Genomic DNA, 6329 nt, shown 5'->3' with positions numbered 1-6329 from the left:
GTGAGCAGCCAGCCCTGGGCTCTACTGGGGTGGAGGGGGGCAGGGTTCTCGGGAGACCGGGGCTACACCCCAGATCTTCCTCTCTGAGGACCTCAGGAGGCCGAGAGCAGTGGGGGTATGGGATAACTCTGGTTTGCCCTTCCTCCCTGGCTGCAGGGAGCTTGGGTTTGTTGATTGCTCCCACAACCTGTCAATTATCTTTGTCTCCTGATCAGACTCTGCTGACTTGTAAATATTGTTTTTCTCTTCTCCTTAATGTCCTTTGCATGATTAGTTATTTCAGAGTTTGGAAGAGACGAGAGAAGGAATGATCACTAACCAGCTTGGCCCTTGTTCCTCCTTCGTCCACTCAAACTCTCTCCACAACTCTCACAACTCTCTCCCCAACTCACCCCCAACTCTTCCATCTCTCTCCAACCCTCTCTCTAACTTGTTCCACACCGTTCTCCACCTCAGGCCACGACTCTCTCACTTGGCCACTCCCCACAGCAACTCTCTCTCTGTGTCCCCTACCCTGGAAGTGCAACCAACATGTTTATCAAGCCTTCCTGACCACCTGCTGCCCAAAACAGCACTTAAGGTGTGTTTCTTCTCTCCGTAGACCAGTTACTTAATTAATATCTTAATTCTAGTTCCTAATATTTGCCATTCTGTATGGGCACAGTAATAGACACATTTAGGCTTGTAGGGAGACTCTCCTGGGGTCATTCATCTCACCATAGACTCAGACTACAGTGCTCATGCCAGACTAATCCTAACCCCAGCAGGGTTCAAATCTAGTTATTACTTTTTGGATCATGACAGAACTTGTTCATTACAATGCTCTTAACTCATAGTTAAGTATTATGCCACTTTGGCCTGGCCCATTTCTATGCCAGGATAGCTCACAGCTTGCCCTGGGTCCATCCAGTCCCTTGTCAGGACCCTGCTTTTGGGGATCTAGGAAGTAAGGGCAACTGAGGCTTAAGTCAATAGAGCAGATGTCCAAGAGGTAATATTATCTGAAGTCAATTAACTCCCAAGTTACAAGCTTGTCTTTTTAACTGTCTTCCTGTGTCCATACAAAAAAGTAATTGCTCTGCAATAACCAGCCATGCAAAGGACATTAAGGAGAAGGAAAAAACAATATTCACAAGTCAGAGTCTAATCAGGAGACAAAAGTAATTGACAGGTTGGGGAGGCAATCAACAAACCCAAGCTCCCTGCGGCCAGGGAGGAAGGGCAAACCAATGTTATCCTACACAGGGGCACACGGGGACAGGAGGAACATCCCGGGTTCAAGAGCGGCACGGCACGGGGGGGCCTGCCCTGGGCTCAGCATATCCCGGAGACTGGTCACAGCCCCCGTCCCTGCTGCAAACTCCGGGCGCAGCCCTCGGTGCTCACTGGACCCCCTTCCAGCTGCGCTCTGCTCCAGACCCATAGATTCGCAAGTTGGACACTGTGGCAGAAATCCCAGCACAGGGGCTGGAGTGCACAGACAGAAGAGAGGATTCGATCCCAGCACCACCTGGAGTGATTCCTGAGCACAGAGCCAGAAGTAACCTCTGAGCATTGCCGGGTGTGACCCCAAAATAAAACAAAAACAAAAAAAATCCCAGAGCAGGTCCTAGCCCCCAGCACCCACCCCCAGGCTTGCAGACCCCTGGGAACTGCTGCCGAGAGAATCAAATGCCTGTGAACAGCAACCTCAGTCCCTGATTCAGGAAACACCAGCGATACGGGGTCACCCGGCTCTCCCTCGTAGGGGACAGCATCCCCACAGAACTCTTCAGACGTGGGCCGGAGAGACAGTAGAGCAGGTTGGGCATTTGCCTTGCATGTGGCCGACCTGGGTTTGATCCCTGGCATCCCATATATGGTCCCCTGAGCACCACCAGGAGTAATTCCTGAGTGTAGAGCCAGGAGTAACCCCTGAGCATCGCTGGGTGTGACCCAAAAAGCAAAAAAAAAAAAAAAACCCAAAAAACTGAACCCCTCAGACAAGCCAGGGCAACCTCCGAAGTTCCCCTGGACAGTGAGAATGGGCCCCTCATGGACCGGCTCTCGCTGAGACTCCCTATTCCAGCCCCTACGGCTGTCCCCTCTGAGCTGTGGGTTTGAGGATTCGCTCTGGTATGTGTCCATGAAGACCAAGGCCACCTCCAACGCCACCTTTACTGACATGCTCATTCCCTTGGCAGGCTTAGGGACCCAAGTTCACCTTCAGAGTCACTGACGCCAAAGTCACGAGAGCAGAACCAGGTCTGGACAGCCTCCTGCACCTGCTCAGCCTGCAAGTGGTGGAGGACGTGGCACTGCCAGCACGCAGGCCCAACTGCTGCCCACCTTGCCTGAGGAGGCTTCTCTCAGCTAGACCTCATGCAGACCCTGGACAGCAGAGCTGCAGCCTGCCTGGCACCAGTGGGCCCAACTCGCAGCACCAAAGCAGCAAACCCCACAGCACTGGGCTTGAGGGACCCCAGGATCTTTGCATGTGCAGCTCTGCTCCTCAGAATGCTCCTCCCCTCACTGCAAGTCCTGGGGAGCAGCCAATCAGACTCACAGCACACGGTTCCCTGCCCCCACAGCAACACCTTTCTGACAACTGTGCACAGGTGCCTGGTACCCAGCAGACTCAGCAGAGCCCTGCGAGTTCGAGCCTGTGTGAGACAGAGTGAGCCTTCAGGGTACGGCTGCAGGGCGAGAGGTTTCAGCCTGGGCCTCTCTGCTCCCCACAAACAGGAGTCTCTGCAGCCTGGAGAACTTCCCCAGAGGGCATCCAGGGGAGATTCTGCTCCCCCAGAGGGCGGCAGGAGCCCCCAGATGGGGCAGGACTGAGCACATCCTGAGAGGCTCCCGTGGACCAGACTGGGTCTCCGACCCTTTGCTCCCGTTTCTCCTCCCCAATTGCCACTTTGCCGCCTTCCTCAGACTTCAAAGCTCACCGGCTTGAGGGAGCAGAGGACCCCCAGGGTGGCACTGAACCTGCGTTGCATGAGGGCACCCCAGGGTACCACGGAGACCTCCTCCAGGAGGGAAGCAGGAGCAGGGTTGACACAAAGAGCTGATGGGCACAGGGTCAGGTCTGGCAGCTCAAACAGAAGAGAAACCTGGGGTGGGCACGATGCGAGGCCTCCAGGGCTTGCACCCCTCCTGGGAGTCTCCCCTGCCCGGCTCCTGGACCCTATGCTGGGTTTGAAGACTCAGGCCCACACATTCTTCCAAGTCTGTTCCCAAGTTACGTGCCCCCCGGCCAACCGGCTCCCTGCAACAGCAGACACTTGTTGAACCAACCCAGGTCTCTGCGCTCCGGCGCGGGGGGGGCTGGGGGAGCTCCTCCCACTTGTGCAGCTCCCCGTGGGGGCCCGGCCGGTGGGGAGCAGCCAAGGGACCCCAAGGTCACCCCCCCCCCCCGAGCCAGCCACCTCGTCCCTCCCACAGAGGCCGGCAGGGGCACCCCTGGAGGGGCGTGTCCGGCTCCGGTGGCCCCAGCCTGCGCGCGCCTCCCGCGCCCCCTCGCCGCGACCCCGGGGGCCCAGGCGCCCCCGAAGCCGGCCGGGTCATGTGGACCCTGGGCGCGGCCACCCCAGGCTCGGCCCGCGCGCGGGGCTCCGGCCCGCGCCCCGGCCCCGCGCCCGACCCCGCGCCCGCGGCCCACGCCCCGCGCCCCTGCCCTGCGCCCCGCGCCCCGCGCCCCTCACCCCTGCGCCGCGCCCGCGCCCCGCGCGCACTCACCGCGCCCGGCCCGCGCCCGCCGACGCCGCCGGGGCCTGAGGCCGCGCTACACAAAGTGACGGCCCCGGAGCTGCGCGGCGGCGCGTGGGCACCGGAAGTGCCGCCGCCGGCCCCGCCCCGCCCGCGCCCACGGGGGGGCACTTCCGGTCACGCGGGGCCGGCGCAGCGGAGGGGTCGGCGGTGGCAGGATGGGGAGACCCCGACGCAGACCCTGGGCCTTGGAGCCCCCCCCCCAACCCCGGCCCGACCCAAGTTTCCCAACCTGAGATCGCAACGAGCACCCCCGTGGGCGCGCCTGGAACCTGCCTGCCTGTCTGTCAGTCCGTTCACGTGAGGCTCCAGTGTCGCTGTGCGGGGTCACCCAGGGGTGCTCCTCCCGGCTTGGTGGTTGGGATGGTTCCCAGCAATGACCCGCCCAGGGGCTGCCCACGTGCAAAGCCAACCACCCCGGAGACCAGCCTGCAGTTGCTGTTGCTGTGAATTTCAGCCGAGTCGAAGCTCCAGGAGGCCTGAGGCCGGACACGGGGTACTAACTGCCCAGGTGGCTGGCCAGGATTGCAGCTGCTGCCAGGCAGGAAGGGGTGAGTCCACAGAAGTAGATGGGTCTTGGTGCCCGAGACCCCCTATCTCTGCTTCTTGCAGGTAAGCCCCTGTCCCCTGACCTCCACCCTTCCACCCAGCACAGCCTCACTCTGACCCTGGGGCCTCCGTCTGGGGAGAGGGAGGTGGAGGGGTTGCAGGATCGGAGCGGGGTCTTGTGCACTCACACACTCTCATGCTCACTCATAAACGCACATTAATATGTGTAGGACAACATTGGTTTATCCTTCCTTCCTGGCACAGGGAGCTTAGGTTTATTGGATTATACCCATCACAGTGCTCTCAAGACACTCCCATTTCTCTGTTTGCTGGAATATAGCACTAACCATTTTAAGTTTAACACTGGTATGTCCTTTGTCCCTGCCCTCAGGGAGCTTAGGTTTATTGGGTTACACCCATCACAGTGCTCCCCAGGCACTCCCATTCCTCTGTGTTTATCTGTAACCTCTTCTCTGTGCTCTGCTTCCCCAACCAGTCAATCACCTTTATCCCCAAATCATACTCTGTTGACTTGTAAGGTCAGAGCCTCCTAGGACACTGGATTCATATTTGTAAGTGAAATACTGCTTTTCTCCTTCCCTTACATCTTTTGCATAGTTACTTCAGAGCAATGTCCTTTTTGTATAGACACAGGAAGACAATGCTGTGCTTTTGTAATTTGGGAGTTAATTGACGCCGAATAATATTCATTCCTGGGCATCTGTTTTTTCAACTTAAGCCTCACTTACCCTAGATCCCCAAAAGCAGGGTCCCAGCAAGGGATTGGATGGACCCAGGACAAGCTGTGAGCTACTCTGGCATCGAAATGGGCCAGGCCATAGTACTTAACTATAAGTTAAGAGTATGGTCATGGACAAATTCTGTCATGATCCAAAGAGTAACAACTGGATTAAGACCCTGCTAGGGTTAGGAAAGACTAATCTGGCCTGATTACTGTAGTCTGCGATCTCTAGTGAGATGTCCCCAAGAGAGCCACCTACAAGCTGAATGCATCTCTTACTGTGTCCATACAAAATGACTAATAGTATTAAGAAGTATAATTAAGAGGAATGATTGAATGGTTGTTGGACTAAGGAAAGGAGAAACACACCCCTAGATGGTATTTTGCCTTAGGGGGTCATCTTGCTGGATGAGAATTTGTCCTAAGAGAAGCTTCCCCTGAGGGCTGGACTTTACATCTGTTGATTGTATGACCACACCTATGTGTAATTGCTACCCCAACCGCTCATGATTTGGGGATATAACTAAGGCTGTAAGAGCGGGCAGGGGGAGGAGAATCCAGGAAAATCGGAGAGAGGAGGATGGACGAGAATAGGAGAATCAAGCCAAGATTGGAATAAACTGCCACTGATCACCAACCAGCCTGGCCCTCGTTCCTCCTTCGTCTGCCCATTGCTATTCGCCGTCCCGGGTGGGGGAAGCGGCCCAAGACCACCAAATGCAGATGGCGAGAGAGCACTGCCGATCACTTATTCATTTTTTAAATACACACATACACTCCCGTGCTTCCATTCACTCTAACACAGTCTCACTCTCACACTCTAACACACTCAGTCACTCTCTTTGCCTGCCCCCGTCCCCATTTATTTTAGCCCCCAACTCCACCTACGATGAGCCAGGAGGGAGTTCAGCTTGGGGCCCTGAGGAAGGAGTTTCTGTCCCTGAGATGTGGGGTGCTCCCTGCATCATTTGGGGAGAGTTTATGGTCCCCACTCCCTACTCTTAACCTCAGACTTTTCTCGCCTGCAGCTGCTGAATGATTAACTCTCCTGGGATCTCTCCCAGGTGTCTGGGGTGAATTCCAGGGGCTAATCCACCTGGGGTCCCCTCATGGAAACTAGGGACAGTGCCCAGCGTGCTGGATGGAAGACACAGCAGAGTTCTTTAGGCTCCTGTGTCCTGAGGGATTAAGAGTGGGACGAAGACCACACAACCGCTCACAGACACACACACAGATGCACACACAGGCACACGCACACGCACACGCGCACACACACTGTCCCACCTCCTTG

The sequence above is a fragment of the Sorex fumeus genome, unplaced genomic scaffold (assembly GCF_029834395.1).
Source record: "Sorex fumeus unplaced genomic scaffold, SorFum_2.1 ptg000064l, whole genome shotgun sequence".
Taxonomy (NCBI): domain Eukaryota; kingdom Metazoa; phylum Chordata; class Mammalia; order Eulipotyphla; family Soricidae; genus Sorex; species Sorex fumeus.
This window is presented reverse-complemented; position numbering follows the sequence as displayed.